The sequence below is a fragment of the Zosterops lateralis genome (assembly GCF_965231275.1).
Source record: "Zosterops lateralis genome assembly, chromosome: 26".
NCBI lineage: Eukaryota > Metazoa > Chordata > Aves > Passeriformes > Zosteropidae > Zosterops > Zosterops lateralis.
Genome location: NC_139786.1, coordinates 5,656,197 through 5,672,736, shown reverse-complemented (window position 1 = coordinate 5,672,736; position 16,540 = coordinate 5,656,197). Strand labels below are relative to the sequence as shown.

Genomic DNA, 16,540 nt, shown 5'->3' with positions numbered 1-16,540 from the left:
TAAGGCAAACAAACAGCACATGGAGTAAAGTGGTCAGAAGGTTGGATGGCTGTGTTGGCACACCCAGGCCCTGGCTCTTGCTGGAGTTGAAGAAGCTGAGTTATGTTTGAAGAGATGCTTCTCTGTGTCTGGAAGCATCCCCTCCTCACTTGAAGGGGATGCTGACTGTCCTCCTTTAGTGCAGGATGTTCAGCCTGTGGGGGAGCTCCAGAGAACAGCAGAGCAGAGGTGTTTGGGAGGCCAGGCCGTGCTCTGGGTGGTGTTTGTTTGTGACTTGGGGGGTGAGGGAAGGAAGTTTCCCATTACTGTTGCTTTTCCCCCTACATCATAACCGATTTCAAATGGTGCTAGACAAAAACTGAGACTCTGAACACCAAGAGAAATCGGTCAGCCTGTGTAAGAGACATTTTCCTGGCTCAGAGAAGGATCTTCTTGTAGATGGCAGCTATGCATTCTTTAGAGATGACTACTCAGTGCTCTGATCAAACCTTCATCCGCACAGGGATCGGCTTTTCCATGTCTGGGAACACGCTGGACATCAGGGAGGGCAAAAAAAAGAGTTCAGCTTCATTTTAGAGGTTGGGATGCAGGGCTGGAGAAGTGAAATATTGCTAGGAGGGACCAGCAGCAAACTGGAAAATTATTCTAGAAAAAGGAGCAGGTTCTATGTGTGCTGGAGAGTGAGTCTGGAAAAAGGGGTTGGGTTCTGTGTGAGCTGGAGAGTGATTCTGGATAAAGGAGTGGGTTCTGTGTGTGCTGGGGAACAGTTCTGAAAAAGGAGTTGGGTTCTGTGTGTGCTGTGTGGCATCTTCACGATGCCCTTGGCAGGGGGTTGGAACAGGATGATGTTTAAGGTCCCTTCCAACCCAAACCAGTCTGGGATTGCTGAAGGCCCTTCTGTGTTTGACTGCTGAGGTGAACTTGTTGGAGGGAATTTCTATGTTTGCAGAGCAGTGGGATGAGAAGCCTGTGGTGGTGGAGTCCCCAAGCAGAGGGTGGACATCCTTTTGCTCTGAGGCAGTAAATCAAACGTTGATCCTGGTTTTTGGGGTATCAAACATACTCTGCCTGTCAAGGTACAAGAGGTACCACGTTGGTTTTCATGCAACTTGCGGATCACTTTACTCTGGACACCTTGAACTCATATCTATTGTTTATTAAGCAGAAGTACACGAGCAGGAGGCTGTGCTGGTGTGGCCCTGGGCTTGGGAGGTGCATACAGTGGTTGGAGAAGTGTCTAGAAATCAGATGATGTTACAAAGTGGATGGGCTGGCAAATTTAAAAAAAAAAAAAAAAAAAAAAAAAAAAAAAAAAAAAAAAAAAAGAACCTTTGGAAAAGGGGCTGGTTTGAGGAGCAGAGAATGTTGTTGAAGTGAGCAGGTGCTTGGTCTCCTCCCACGCTGTAATTCTTGCTCCTAGAACACTGATTTCAAATGGTGCTAGATACAAAGTGGGAAAATCTAAGCCACCATGTGAAACCAGCTTCCAGAGGAAGACACATCTTGTGCATGGCTGCAGGCTGAGGGAGAAAATCCTTCATCTCCACCGTACCTAGAGAAAAATTCATGTATTTAATTTTATCAGACAGCAAGACAGTTACCTTAGGCTTAGCTACTTTATGGATACACTTTTTTTTATGGCATCTTGTGGATGGTTGAGGTAGGTGTAGGAGAAATTAAATATGTGAGGAAAGCCCCCAGCCTGGCAGAGAGTGTTGTTTCCTGCCCTAGCCAGGTGGAATGCACTCAAGTTCTTCCCAGCCAGTGATGATCAAGGATTTATTTCTTGCTGGTGCAGAGCACGATGCTGACGGGGTGAGTGTGGGAAGTTTGTGTGGTACAGGAACACTTTTTCCATTTCACTGCAGATGAAACCAGGCTAGAAGCCTCATTCTGTCCAAGACAGAGAGAGTTCTGGCTTTCTGTCACTCACTGACCAGACAGTACAGGACAGATCAGGTGCTTTTTGTGACAGGGAAAGGAAATGTGAGTGTCCTGATGGAACTTCCTCTATCAGCAGTCCCTGTGCTTTAAATAAGCCGGGAGCTGCAGATTTTTGTGAGACAACTTTTGAATTCCACAGGCAGAACGAAAATAAATTGGGTTGAAAGTCCTTTGAGTGTGGGTCAGAACAAAAAGGGAGCGCTCATAAATTGAACTGCAAATGGTTCAGTGGAAGTTGTCGAGGAAGGAGAGTGTGAAAATGAGTGGCTGATGGTTCCTGGAACTGCAGCAGGGCTGAGCAGTGCACTTAACCTGCAGAGTCCACAGCTCAGAGCAGAGGGAATAGAGGGGGTGTTGAGAAGCCTCTGAACTGCTCCACACATGCATAATTCAGGAGCTATCAACCCTTGGATAAGTGTCTGACCTGTGCTGGAGCAGAGGCCAATGTGAAATGGAACGAAGCACAACTGGAGGCAGCAGTTTCGCTTATTGATGCCCTGGGTTTTTGGCAGCTCTGTGTATGTATATAACCACATCCAAAAATCTGCTCCACTGCCTCCATCCTAAAGCAGCTCCCAGGCAGCAGAGGGAAGGTTCAGAGACTGGAGCTTGTCCTTCCAAGAAAGAGGGTTGGAGGAAGGGGAAATAACTGGACTAGATTCCTGTGTCTGGATATTTGCTGTCGTTACTAAATCCATTATCTGGGGCAACAGGGTGAAAGACAAGTGGAAAGCAGGTTCCCTCCCCAGTGCCTGCCGTGCTGGCACAGTTATTTATGAGGCACCCTCTATTATCAGGTGAGATTTACTCCTGAAAAGCTGCACCAAGAGTTGCTGCTGAGGAGAGGCAGGTGCAGCACAGATGACAGACTCACAGCAGCATCTCTGAGAAGCAGGCTCACAGCCAGGTGTGCTGTGGTTTTCCCTTGTCTCAGTAGTAAGCATTACAAAGAAATCTTCATTAAGGTTTTGAAAAATTGTTGGAGGAAATTTTGTGCTGCTGAAAATGGGAACTTGTGTCAAAGTATGAGACTTAGAAGAACGGAACACCTCTGCACATCTTCCCCTCTGCAAAGGAGACCAACCTTTCCAGAAATATCATGCAGCAGATGAAGACCAATGGCTCATTTATTATTTATAGTTTTGATAAAACCAGGTTTCACTTCAGCATAATTAAGATGCTGCTGCCCCTCCTCCAGGCTACCTGGAGTTTGTCCTGTTGCCTTCACAAGCTCCACAGAAGGTGTCAGCCCTTCTTGGCAAGGTGCACGTTTTGGGAAGGGTACATCTGTTTGTGCTCTCCTTTCCAAGGCTCCCAGAGTGTCTGGGCAGGAGAAAGAAGCAGTTCAGGATACTGTGAGCCACACATGGAATGTGCACATGGGCAGGAAAACAGAAGCACAGGATGGTTTGGGACCTTAAAGCTCACCCAGTGCCACCCCTGCCATGGGCAGGGACACCTTCCCCGTGCCAGGGTGTCCAGCCTGGCCTTGGGCACTCCCGGGGATCCAGGGACAGCCGCAGCTTCTCTGGGAATTCCATCCCAGCCCCTCCCCACCCTCACAGGGAAGAAAATGAAGCAGTGCTGGTCCCAAACTTTTGCTGTGTGGAGACCAGCAAATACTGTCACCTGTGCTTGGCTTTGTCACAGTGGTCTGGACTTTGCAATAAATAATAGTAGGGAAAGTACAGTATAATTCTGGAGGTTTTCCTCCTTTTCAGATGTTTTAGTGGCAGTGCTGTTCTGTAGCTTCTTTCAGAGGAACAACTCAAAGCCTCTCATGGACTTCACAGTGCTTTATACATTCCATAGGAGACAAAGCAAAAAGGGAATCCCTGCCTTCCCTGTGAAAGGGAACTTCCTCTCTACCCCGAGACCTTCAGTCTGCAGGAACGAGGCAAGCCTGGGGGTCACAGACCTGATTTTTCACAACCTCCACCTTCTATAGAAAGGCAGTTCTGGGGCTTTTACAGAAAGCAAAACAGATCTCAGTGTGCATCATAAATTTTTTTCCTCCATTTTCACATCACGGGGGTGAAACTCATGGGTTCGTCAGGCCCTGGTCTCCCTTGGAGAAAATAATCCCTGTTTTACATGCTGAGAATCTGAGCTTGATGCATCATCCTCCCAGTGAAGGAATGAATCAGCCCAAGGCCAGGTGCAGGACAAGGGGTGTGACAGTACAAGTGGTGACCTGTAAGGGGAATGGAAATGAGTGAACTTCTAAGGTTTCAAAAAGAGCCTCCTTGGCGTGGGGGAGCCTGAAACTGCATCTCTTTGTTGTGCAGGTCTGGTGCTGCGTGGGTCAGCTGTGGACAAATGTGCTCTGACTTGCACTGGGAGCCAGTCCTCCGTGTGGAACACTTGTGTGCCAGCAGCACCAGCCTGGGCTGAGGGAAGGCAGGGCAGGGGCTGCACTACTTAGGAAAATTAATATTTGTGCTTAGGAGATGGATTTGGAGCTGCCACTGCTCTTACGGGCAGCAAAAACTTCCTTCACGAGTTTAAAGCATAAAGGAGATACTTTTTTACCTTTATTAAGACCACAATAAAAATTCTACATTACAATCCTGAATTTCAGGATTCCTATTTCTTCAGTCCTACTCTTACAACTGGAGTACAAATGGAGTTAAAATCCAGACACTGTGTCTGAAACCCCCCAAAACCCCAGGGCAGAGACAGGATGGGGGTAAAAGCCTGTGGAGCTTTGTGTCCCTTTTAACCGTGAGCAATGGGACACTCAGGCCTGCTTGATTTGAGTCACTGATTTCAATTTCTGTTGAGGGGAATCTGTCAGAGCTCTCTGCAGTGTCTGTTTTAGCATGGTGACCATTACAGCTGCACTTAGATATTAATCCTGTAGTTTCCCATCTTGGGCTCCCCCCCGCTCATCTGACATTTCTTTGACTTGCCTGGAGTCATCGAGTTCTCCTCCAGCTTTGCTCTCAGGAGAGTTCCTGGGCAAACCCCCAGCCTGTTTGGAGGCCACAGGAACTGCTGAACCCCTGGGTCCTGTGGAGGATTCCAGATTTCCCAGGGAACAGTGAGGTGAAACTCACCCAGGGGAAGAAAAGCACTGCCCTTCCATGCCTGAGGTCAGGGAAGGGCAGTAGGAAGGCAAACTCATCACATTTAGCCCTGCACAGCCTGAGTGGGCAGCACGTTGCGAAACTCATTCCACTCAAACAAATGATCCACCTAAGCAGCTGCAACCAGAAAGGCCATTTTCTATTCCTAACTCCTGTACCTAAGCATCACTTTAGAATGTAAAGTACTGATTGCAGGGCTTGAAAGCTCTCACAGGGAGATGATTGTTGTGATTTGTACAGTCAGTTCAGGAACATGGTGTTCCCCCAACACCACTGTTCCAGCTCCTCCAGGTAATGGCAAGGGAAGCCATATTTTTCTTTTGTGTCATTCAAGAGACAAAAGAATGTCCTGTGCCAGGGAGGAGCATAAGGAAACAAACCGAGCCAGATGTTCACTGAAGTATAACCTGCCTTTAAACCAGATATCTGAAAACAAGCCTTTAGTTTAACACTGCCTGCAGTACAAGGAGCTGGTAAACCAGCTGGAGAAAAGCACTGACCAAACTCCTGACTCTCCCCAAAGCACACGAGCTGCTACTCTGTCCCTGTTCCCAGGATTTCCATCATTCCATCCATGAAATATCACCGTGTGTCCAGGAGCCACTGTCAGTGTTCAGGCAGCATTTGGGCTGGATATCCAAATACAAACCCGGTGGCTGCTGTTGGACTCCTGAGCGCTGAGTGTTTGTGGGGGGAGCTGAAGAGATGAGCTCCACTCAGAAATAGCTCTTCCTTGGAAAGCTGGAGGGCTGAATCACAGTGTGTTGGCTCAGTTTTTAGCAGACGAGCCATCACATCTGCCTCCCTGTAGGCGAGGAGCCGTCACTGGCGTGGGGGATTGGCAGCCAGGTTCTGTCCCTTTGGAAACCAGGGAATAATGACGGGGAAAGAGAAGGCTCCTGGTGAGCAGGGTCAGGCTGCCCAGGGCTGGGGGCTTGGCCAGGTGGGGTCTGCTCGTGCCCCTGCTTGGCCTGCTCTGCTCCCCCTGTCCCTGTCTGTCCACAGAATGTGCCCCCAAGTTAAACTTTGGGGACTAAATAAATTCTTTTGCTCAGAGGCATTAACCACTGCTCTGCTGCCTGGGAGGCTGACACAACCAGAGCCAACTCTGAGCATATCCATGGCTGGTGTTGTCCTGAGACAACAAAATACCAGTGAGATGGGCAAATAGGAACACCAGGGGAAAACGGAGGAAACCTGGGAGGGGACAAGACAGCTCCTGAGCTGAGGTACCTGAAACTGAAAGCCCCAGGCTCTGGGAAGGCTGCAGAATCCACCTGATAGCTACAGAAATGAAAATATACACAGAGGTTTCTTCCTAGGAACAGAGTGTGAGTCCTTAAATACACATCACTCCTGGTTCCCAGCAGTCCAGAAGAAGTCTTGGGGGAAAGGGGATGAGGGAACTAGTGGAAAGTTTTTGGAGCTAGCAAAGAAACAAATGAAGGATACGGATTTTAAAATCAGAGACACAGGATTTTTTTGACAGTTTTGGGCTCAGTGCCCCCACTGCTGCAGTAATGTTAATTTTCAGGCCTCCCCTCCAGGTTCTGGCATGGGCACAGTTGGAAGAGAAGTAGGTTGGGAGTTCCTGAACCAACTGGTTGCTGCCCATGAGTCAGGGGAATGACCTTGCAGCAGGCGGCTCGCGGTGCCGCTCTCGGAGCCGTGCCAGGATAAACGGCACTGGCATCTCTCAGTGCTGGTGGAACCATTTTGTGACATTCCAGCTTGGCCTTTTCTACAGCTGCCTTTGCACCGACATTGTTCAGGGGGGTGGGAATGGGATGGAGTATTCCCTTTTTTCCTCCCAGCCTGGGCTTGGGACTGTCTGTATATAGAGACAGAGGATACGGACAAGTCCTATCTCTTGCCTGCATCCTTGTCCATTAACATCAGCATTAGAGATATTTAACCAAATTAAATCTTACTCCCCCCCCCCAGCCATACCCATCTTAAACTGTAAGAAAACACCATGATAAAGTTTTACAAATCCTACGCAGCAGCACCGAATTTTCTGGATAGGTCTGGGAGAGATTTGTCAGAGGAGAGAGGGTAGAACACTTGGCATTTAGATGTTTTAATGAATGTTCCCAAATAAGAAAAGAAAAACATTTGCTTGTAGACTTTAAGCTTCTCACAGCATCAGAAAGCTCCTGACACAGAGCCCAATGCTGTATTTGTATAACATGGAAATGAACAGCAGCAGCAGCAGCGCTGCAGGCTCCGAGCCTGCTCTGTGAGCAGCAAAATGGCCAGGGGTGCTGGGGCTCATCCGAATTCCTTCACCATTTGGAGGGGGGTCACTAGGTGGATCTGATACCCCTGACCCTTCAGATGTGGCTCAAACTCTTCACATCAATAGGAAATGAATGTTTCTAACCATATTCAAGCTTGTGCCTCCATCAGCTCCACTCCCTAAAGCACCGACAAGGAACCAACAGCAAAATTCGTCTGCGTCACAGATGTAACATGACCATCAGCAAAACAAGTGCAGGAGGAGATCATGGCTGTCTCGTCCCTCACAGAGCCTTCCTTCGCTAGCAGACAACAAGAGGTAATGCTTTTAAATTTATGTCAGGGGCATTTGAAATCCTGCCCTTCCTTCCCCGAACCCCGCAGTCCCCGAGCGGTCAGAACGGCCGAGAAAATTGCGCGTTTTGTCGGTGTGGAGCCGAACGCTGCGTCACGATGCTGCACCAAGGCCGAGGCAGAGCAAACCCCACTCCCCAGAGCAGGGAAACCCAGATACAGGAAAATGAATCAGCTCACGCAGTGTCACACACACACAAGTGTCAGAGGGAGAGGGAAATGGCAGCTTTCCCCAGTCCTTTTGAGGCACTGTGCAGAGAACGATCACGGAGCAGTTACCCAGGTACAGCTCACGGTGACAGTGACATCCCTGTGCACACAATCACTGCTGTCCTACAGAAATATGCCATGTCCCCTTCTTAGCCTTGTTTCCTGCCAGTCCCATAGATTTACCTGCTGACAGTAACCTCAATTCCTGAGTAATGAGATTTACAGCTGAAGTTTAACATTGAAATAACTCCTCTTTTATCCGTCTCCTTACCCTCCCTGCCTTTAGGCACAGTTAAACCATCACTGTGCCCAAAATATGGTGGCAAAAGGAATCAAACCAAATCCATTCCTACGCTGAACACCCTCAGCAGCCAGTAGCACCTCCTTGAAAGCCATGAAGCAGCACCAGCTTTAAGGGCTTCTCCACCCCACAACTGTGGTGGGGAAAACCACAAAGAGTTGTCCATGCAACCAACACTCCAGAAAACAGACTCTACCCACCCGTCATCCACACAACCCAGCATCGTGCCTTAGTCCAGCTCCTGGCCATACAGAACCCCTTCCACAGCTACCTGGGACTGTTCTCAAGTATGTGTGTGTATTTATGCCTGTCTGTCTGTCTGCAGGGACCACCGTGGTGGCTGCTGTTCCCGTTGTTCCCCTGCTCTGCGGCTCTGGCGCTGCGGGAGGCAAGGATGCTCCGAGGGAGCCAGCTACAGCCAGCGAAGGCAGTGAGTCAGGAGGGGTTGTGATGACTGCAGCGAGAGGCTGAAATTCCCTACGGAATCTGGCAGAAAAAGGAGGGGAAGGAGGAAAGATGGAGATGGGAAAGAGGGAAAGGAAGCGGGGAGTGGCACGTACAGTCTGGTGGGTCCTTCCCTCCCCGTCCCTGCGCCGCAGTGCCGATGGAAATGGCGGCCCTGCGCAAAGGACGGAGTCGCGAAAAATCCGCAGCGCCTGCGGCCTTCACGAGCAAACCACCGAAATTCCATTTGGGGTGCAAATCCAGCCCTTCCCTGTCTCCCTGTCTCCCAGAGCACCCTGCAGAGGCCAGGCTGCAGCCCGGGCGATGGGGACCGTGCGGTGCCTGAGCTGGTGCTGAGCCCAGCCGTTGTTGCTAAACAACCAACCCTGACGCTGGAGATGTCAGCCAGTGAGTAACAGAGATTAAATGCTCCTGCTAGCACATCCTGAAACTTGGGTAAGCCTCAGGATGATGAAAGGCTACGGAATAATGGTCTCTGTTGTATGAGAAAGCAAAGTTACCACTCCACTGCATAATTGGGAGACTTCCTCAGCCAGAAGGACCAAGCTCAAAGCTGGCTGTGTCCTCAGCACTTCCAGGCAGAGCTGCCATCTTCATTGCTGGTCGCTTTAAGAAGAGAGGTGAAAAAATAGTATAGTAAATGTTAAGAGGGTAAAGTGTTCCTCACTTCCTCATCCTCTCTCTGGAGCTGCACTCTGCCCTCAGTCTCCCATTCATCCTTGACCAGTCCTTCCCAATCCTTCTATCATTGCTTTCTAAGGCTGTTGCTCCTTTGCAAACTTTTACAGACCCATCACTGAGGGCAGTCTCCATCTCTCTGGGATGTTACCGAGCCTATGGCAAACTTACACTTGGGCCAACAAAAGCTGAGTTTGAGCAAGAGTCGTTTTCATTTCATTAACTGTTCCCACAACATAATTTCCAGGTGCAATCACTTCTCCAAGCAGTTCACAGTGTGGCCAACACTCGCAAGGGAGAAGGAAGCAAGGAGAAAAGCCCTGAATCCCAGCACTTTCCCCTGCACCATGGGCTGCAGCTCTGACACGTCATCATCACGACTGGACGGCGAAACGAGACCTCCCGGGAGCACCCATGGGTGAAGGGCTGCACCCAGCACACCGAGCAGGGACCAGCTCCTGTCCTGCCTGCTGCCCGAGGGACACCTGGCACCCTGGGATCCCAGGTGGGCACCGAGCGAGTGGTCGGTGGCAGGGAGTGGGCAGTGGGCAGAGAGCAGGAGTGGGAAGGGAGCAATGGGCAGTGGGCAGAGAGCAGGAGTGGGAAGGGAATGGGCAGCAATTAGGCAGGGAGCAGCCATAGAGCAGGACTAGGAATGGGCAGGGAGAAGTTAGGGAATGGGCCGGGAGCAGGGGGAACAGACAACGAGCAGGCAGGGAATAGGGCAGGGGCAGCTGGTGGTACTCTGAGGGCTGGGATGAACGTTCAGGTTTGACACCTGCAGGCAGGGAGCAGACAGGGAAGAGGGAGCAGGGAGCAGTGGACAGAGGACAGGAGCTCGCTGCTGGCTGTGCTGCATGGACGTTCCTGACACGAGCAGGCAGGAGCAGGGAATAGGGAGCAAGGAGGGCTGGGCAGAGGGTAGCCTGGCACTTGTACGGCCACTCTGCTGATACCCGTGGGCAGGGAGCAGGCGAGGAATAGGGAACAGGGAGCAGGGCATTAGGCAGGGGGCACAGGGCAGGAGCCTGGCACTCGTATGGCCACTCCACTGACACCCGCGGGCAGGGAGCAAGCAGGGAATGGGAGGCAGGGAATGGAAGGCAGGGAGCTAGCAGTGAGCAGAGGGCAGCCCTCAGCACGGCTGCTCTGCTGCCGCCCATGGGCAGGGAGCAGGCAGGGAATAGGGAATATGGAGCAGGGCAGTGGGCAGTGGTCACTGAGCAGAGGGCAGTAGACATTGGGCAGAGGGCAGCAGGTAGCCGCTCAGCACAGCTGCTCCACTGGCACGAGCAGGGAGCAGGCAGGGAATAGGAAGCAGACAGAGGGCAGTGGGCAGTGGCAGAGGGCAGGGGACACTGGGCACTGGGCAGTGGCAGCAGGCAGCCCCTTGGCACAGCCACTCTGCTGACACCCGCGGGCAGGGAGCAGAGAGCAGGCAGGGAATAGGACGGAGGGAGCAGGGCAGTGGGCAGCAGGCAGCGGACACTGACCAGCGGGCAGGGGGCTGCCCCTCGGCATGGCCACTCTGCTGACACCCACGGGCAAGGAACAGAGAGCAGTGAGCAGGCAGGGAATGGAAGGCAGGGAGCAGGCAGAGAACGGGAAGCAGGGAGCAGGCAGAGAGTGGGCAGAGGGCACTGGGCAGCGGGCAGAGCACACCGAGCAGAGCACACCGAGCTCAGGGCAGCGGGCAGTGCACACCGGGCAGAGCACACCGAGCCCGGGGCAGCGGGCAGCCCCTCTCGGCACGGCCGCTCCGCTGACACCCGCGCACGGCCAATGGGCTCGGGCGCTCCACCTGCCATCCCCGGCGCGCCCAATGGCGGCGCGGCCCCGGCGCTGCGCCCTCCCCGGCCAATGGGAGCCGGCGCTGGCTCTCGTTAATGATGCAGCAGTCCAGGGAAGACTATCACATGTGAGCTGGCCGCCTGCCAGCATGGAGACACCGAGAGAGCAAGGTAAACAACTTTCCAACGCCAAAATGATGACATTTAATCCCTAAATGCTCGCTTCCCCGGCTCGACTCATCTTTAACCCCTTTCAGCTGGTGTGGAAGCGTCTGGAAGGCACCCGTCTACCTGTCCCCAGTGCTTTTAAAAACTGGACGACGTGCCCTGCAATGATCACTGCGTCACGGTTTGCCACTTTGCGAACTACGCAGTGACAAACCTCTGGGCCCCGAGTCGCAGGGCACTGTTAACCCCTGCACCAAGCCCTCGCCGACATGCCAGCCTCCAGGGACACGGGGGGGGGAGAAAAAGCCCAGACAAACCGGGAAAACAGGAGTCTTTGCAAAGTTGTCATCTCTCCCCCACGACTACTACCCTCCTCTGCAGTACAGCAATGCCGGCAGGAGTGACATTAGTACAACCTGTGCCGTCGATCCATTGAGAAAACAGCTCTGACGCAGAACAGAGCAACCCTACCCAGCCAAAATAATAATAAAGGTACTTTGGGATCCGAACTTAGGGACGCCGGGGGAAAGGGACGCCCTGCAAATAATCCGAATACGTGGCTGCAGCTCCAGCCCCATCCTGATCAAAGGGTACGTACGTGAGGGAGACGAACCGGACCGAGGAGCCGTGCCCGTGCACCATCTGCGCAGTCCTCAGCCCTCCGCTCGCTCTGGAGCGCCGCAGAAGAGAAGGTTCCAGAAATTTCCTTCCCGTTAACCCTTTCGGTGTCTGCCCACTCTCCCTCCCCGTGGGATTAAGCGCGCCGGGTCTCCAGCATCGTCAATGGGCGAAGCCTCCTACGCCAGGCGAGCCCGAGTGCGAGGTGCAAATGGCAGTGGATGGTGGCAGGAGCCCAGTCCGTGGTGTTGGTTGCCACTTCACTTCCTGGAGCCCTCTCTGCCTCTCTTGCTGCCTCTCTCCCCTCTTGCTGCAGCAGGGCTGTTGCTGGTAGACCTATCGACGGAGCTTGCTCTCTCACTCTCTCGCTGAGCTCTGTGACGCAGCTCTAAATTCTCCAGCCTGCTCCTTGTGTTATAAGAGCGGAACTGCAGCTTTCCAGGGAGCCCGTGCCAGCGGTGCCAGGGCCAGGCAGACCGGAGGGAACGTCGCTCTTGGACTCTGCACCTTTTTTTGGCAATTATTCTGTTCTTCACCTCTTGTTTCTGCGCTTCCTCCCCGGCTCTCAGCCTCGCATCTCCTTCTCTGCTTCTGAGTCATACTTAGCAGGTTAACTCTTTTAGGATTGGTAGTCAGCAGTACAAATCTCGAGTGATAGCAGCTGAAACCACAGCCAACTTTTTTGGTGTTTTCTGCTTTAAAAAAGCTAAAGCAAATCTTGCTGGCTCTAAAAAACAAAAACACGTGCACGCACACACACGTTGCAGTGGAGAGTTGGTGCTTTCTGATTAACTGTTTCGGTGACAGGAACCACTGCTTGACTTCCTGAAATAAAATATTTTAGGCCCACGTCCTGCAAATCCTCAGCAGGCAGATCCCCTGAAGCAAAAGGCAGCTTAATAGGAGCTGCTGCTGTGAGCAAATGCAGGACTTGGGGGCATGAGGCTATTGCTGGCCCCACAAGCCCCTGCTCTGCTGGCCACAGGACACTGATCTGAGCGTGGTTCAGCTGCTGGGCAGATGCATGGTGTGAGATAAGGTGCTGAAAGTGCTGGAAAGCCATAGGATCTTCTTAATCTGAGCAGTATTAATAAGTGTTATCACACACACAGATTCAAAACGCTCGGCGTAGGCAGGGGAACTAATAACTGTGCTCCTGGAGTCACCAGAATCCAATAATCCCCAACAAAGACAGTCCACAGGCAGCTCTGCATTTCAGCACAGCAGGCATCATCCCCAGGCAAGGAGCCTTTTGCAGCTGCACTCTCTCTCCTCTCCTCTGCCCCCCAAATCCCTCGGATAACTCCGGTGCCTCCGGCCAGCCCCAGCACCCGGCAGGGGAAGCAGAGCTCTGTCAGCACTGGGAAGTGTGGAGGAGGAGGATCTGTGGTAGGTGCAGCTCCTGGGAATCAGGGAAAGCTGATGGAGAGGCAGCACTGTGAGGGAGTTGATGTGCACACACAGAGCAGCGAGGAGCAGTCCATCAGGAAACAGGGAATGCAGAGAGATCCCTGCTCCACTCCTCAGTCTGCCATTTTAATTCCGACTTCAGAGCCGGCTGCGAGCGTTTGGGTTTTTCACTACAACCAGAGCTGAAGTAACCACGATTTTTTTCTCCTCGCGGCGTCTGAAGAGCCTGAGCTATTTTGGGATTTGTCTGTACTACACTGAAAATGACACCTGTTACGCACAGACACAAATGAGAAAAATTACAAGCGCCCGGTTCCTCCGATAGGATCCTACAAAAAATGGGGTGAGGTCCCGTGGGTCAGGGCTGGGTGAGCAGCACAGGCTGTGCTGTGGGGTGAAGGGGATGACCCCACTGAACTGAACAGACACTGGTACAAGAAATGTAAAAAGTCTGTAGTAGCTGATGCAAGGGGAAATCAAGCCTCCATGTGACCAGAAGAAGTAGTGCATGATCAACTAAATGCCACAATACATGGTTTCTTATGCAATCCAGCCCATGGGACGCCAGGCCTTACACATCCACTTTGTGGCCAAAGCTGCAGGGATTAACTCTTTCCTTAATGACTGGGATCGAGCTCAGGCTCCTAAAATGAGTCACCCCCGAGGCAGGCCGGGGTTTGCTGATGTTTTCAGTCACCCCCATTCTCTCAGGAGCCCCTAGACGCGGGGCCAGAGCGGATTTTCCACGCTCCCGCTTTTCCCCAGTGGTTTGCACCACGCTGTGCAGGCAGGCAGAGGCCACCTCGAGAGATGCACGGAGCTCCAGACGTGACAGAGCGAGATGAAACACCAGGGAGAGATGAAAAACGCCGGGAAGCCTCAGAAATGGGGCAGTTCACTGATGCTTTCAGCTCACACCGCTTTTGTCAGGCCTGTGGCGCGTTAAGGAGGTGAAGCCAACTTTGATTTATTTCAAGTGACTCTTTCTGGTTGCTTTCAGGGGAAATGCGTTTATTTTATGGTGTGCTTTCCTTTGAAAATCACCAGGCCTGGAATGTTTCTATCTTTACCTGGCTCTACTTGCTGGTGGCACTCAGGCTCCCAAGAACTCAGAGCTGTGCTGCACTGGGGAACAATCAGCTGAGTAAGAAATCTTGGGGCAATGGGAAACTTCAGCCCTCAGAACTGACTGATGAGGTCTAAAAACATAAAGTAAATTTCTGAGACTTTTGGGCAAGATTTGGTATTTTTTGGTTTGAACATCTTTGACATTCCACTATAAAAATCTAGGCTGCTTTTCTGGTTTAACTGGAGCCCATGTCCATGTGTTGCTACTGGTTTGGGAGGTTTTTTTGGCTTTTTTTCTTTTCCTTCCAGACTTTAAAAGTAGGAGGCAGAGCTTTGGTTTGGTAAGAACTGCCTATGAGGATATAAGGTCCTGGGCTAGAAAGCAGGCTGGGAAAATGGGAATAAAGGGAAAAATCTGAAGGCTGTGATCTGGGACGGGAGAGATCAGTGTCACTGTTGGAATGGCAGGGTAGGAATCTCTTCCAAAAGTGAGGGTGACCCCATGGTTGATCACAGCTGGGCCCTGAGTGCTCACAGTGCTGATTAATAAAATAAAGAGGTTTTTATAGTGTTAAACAAGATTTCAGGACTTGCAACCGGGATGGTTCAGGCTGGATGTTTGGGGAAAATACCATTTTTTGAGGAGGGAGGGTGAGGACTGACCCTCCAGACATCACTGCCAATTCCCTCAGGAACCACTGAAGGATCAGGGAGCAATTCCTCAGCTTCCAGAGGAAGTTTGGGCTTGCCCTGCTGCTGTGCCAGGCTGTACCTGAAGGTTCATCCTCACTTCTCCAGCGTCTCCCGTGCCATTTTCTGCTGTCACGCTGCGATGACCTTAACAGCAACAGCATACAGAGTCTGACTGTCCCCAAATCTCACCCTCCTGCACATCATCATAGCGATACCTCATCATTATTGCTGCCGGGGGTGATAAAACAACCTGAGGGAGGCCCTCGGTGTTGGGAGTGCTGAAGGAAACCCTCGTGGTCCTCTGCCCGCACTTCCAGCTTCCTGCGGGGAAGCCTTGGCTCGGCTTTCGGTTTAAATGCCACCGGCCCCACCTTCCCCCAGCGCAGGAAGCGCGATTGTTAAAATCAGGGCATGTTCCTGTTTAACTGAAAGGCTGAGATAAATAATCCAAAGGCCTCGTTTATGCCAAGCGAATTCCTGCCCGGGCCGGAGCAAGTCCGGGCAGCTGTAAATCTGTAACCCCTCGACCTCGGGAGCCGCGGAAGGGGAGCCTTGGCACATCCCTCGGGAGGGGCCGGGCACAGACGGAAGGAGCAAAGAATCGGGCAAAGGTGCACGGGGCAGTGGAAAAGTTTCTTCACTTTACCAACCCAGGAGGCTTAAAAGCTTCTTTAAAATGCAGAATAGTCGGTTTTTCAAGTGCCGATGTGGGGGAGCTCTTGTTGGATTTGTCAGTGATGTAAAACAGTCTCAGTGAGGGACAGAGTCACAACAAACGTTCAGGTTTTGAGTTTGTTTGGGTTTTTTTTCCCCCAAAGGTTTATTGTTTTCCAGACAAGCTTCTTTAGTGGATTCCAGAGAAATCCAGGGAGCCTTTCTTTACCAGCCCAGCAGAATCACAGAATGGTTCGGTTTGAAGGGACCGTAAAACTCATCCAGTGCCACCCCTTGCCATGGGCAGGGACACCTCCCACTGTCCCAGGCTGCTCCCAGCCCTGTCCAGCCTGGACTGGGACACTTCCAGGGATCCAGGGCCAGCCACAGCTTCTCTGGGCGCCCTGTTCCATTTGGAACACTCTGCTGCTCTCCGTGGGATCCCAGGCAGCAGGAGGAAGAGCAGCCGGCAGATAAAGAGCAATAAACCCCCTCCCAAAGAGTTTCAAAGCCGATTCCCGTGCATGTGTTTGGGTGTGCACAGCTGACAGCCCCACACAGAGCGGGGCGGGGGGTTCACAGCCCCCCTCGGGAGGTGCTTCAGGGGAATTGTGTGGAGCAGCTGGTGCCGAGATCAAGAGCCGGCGCTGCCAGAGGTGTGGGATCGTTCCCGGGCGCTGTCGGGGATGTTGGCACGGCTGCGCTGGCGCTGGGGACTGGCATTTGCATGGAGCGTTCGCGTTCTCGGTGCGAACCAGCCCACGGCGCGGAGCAGGCTCTGGAACGGGAGCCCGCAGGTGGAAACCTGGCCCTCCCTCTGAAAACCTGGAGCTTTTCCGGTGAAGTCTAAGAAACCCAGC

General features: G+C 52.2%; 1 long non-coding RNA gene across 1 annotated transcript; it reads right to left on the bottom strand.

The window, feature by feature from the left end:
- Positions 1-2,713: 2,713 nt before the first annotated feature.
- On the bottom strand, positions 2,714-16,153 carry LOC310919294. Its single transcript, XR_014591806.1, has 3 exons — positions 11,836-16,153; positions 9,102-9,207; positions 2,714-4,138 (listed from the first exon to the last, which is right to left on the bottom strand). It is a non-coding gene; the product is annotated as an uncharacterized lncRNA (long non-coding RNA).
- Between the last annotated feature and the right edge of the window lie 387 nt (positions 16,154-16,540).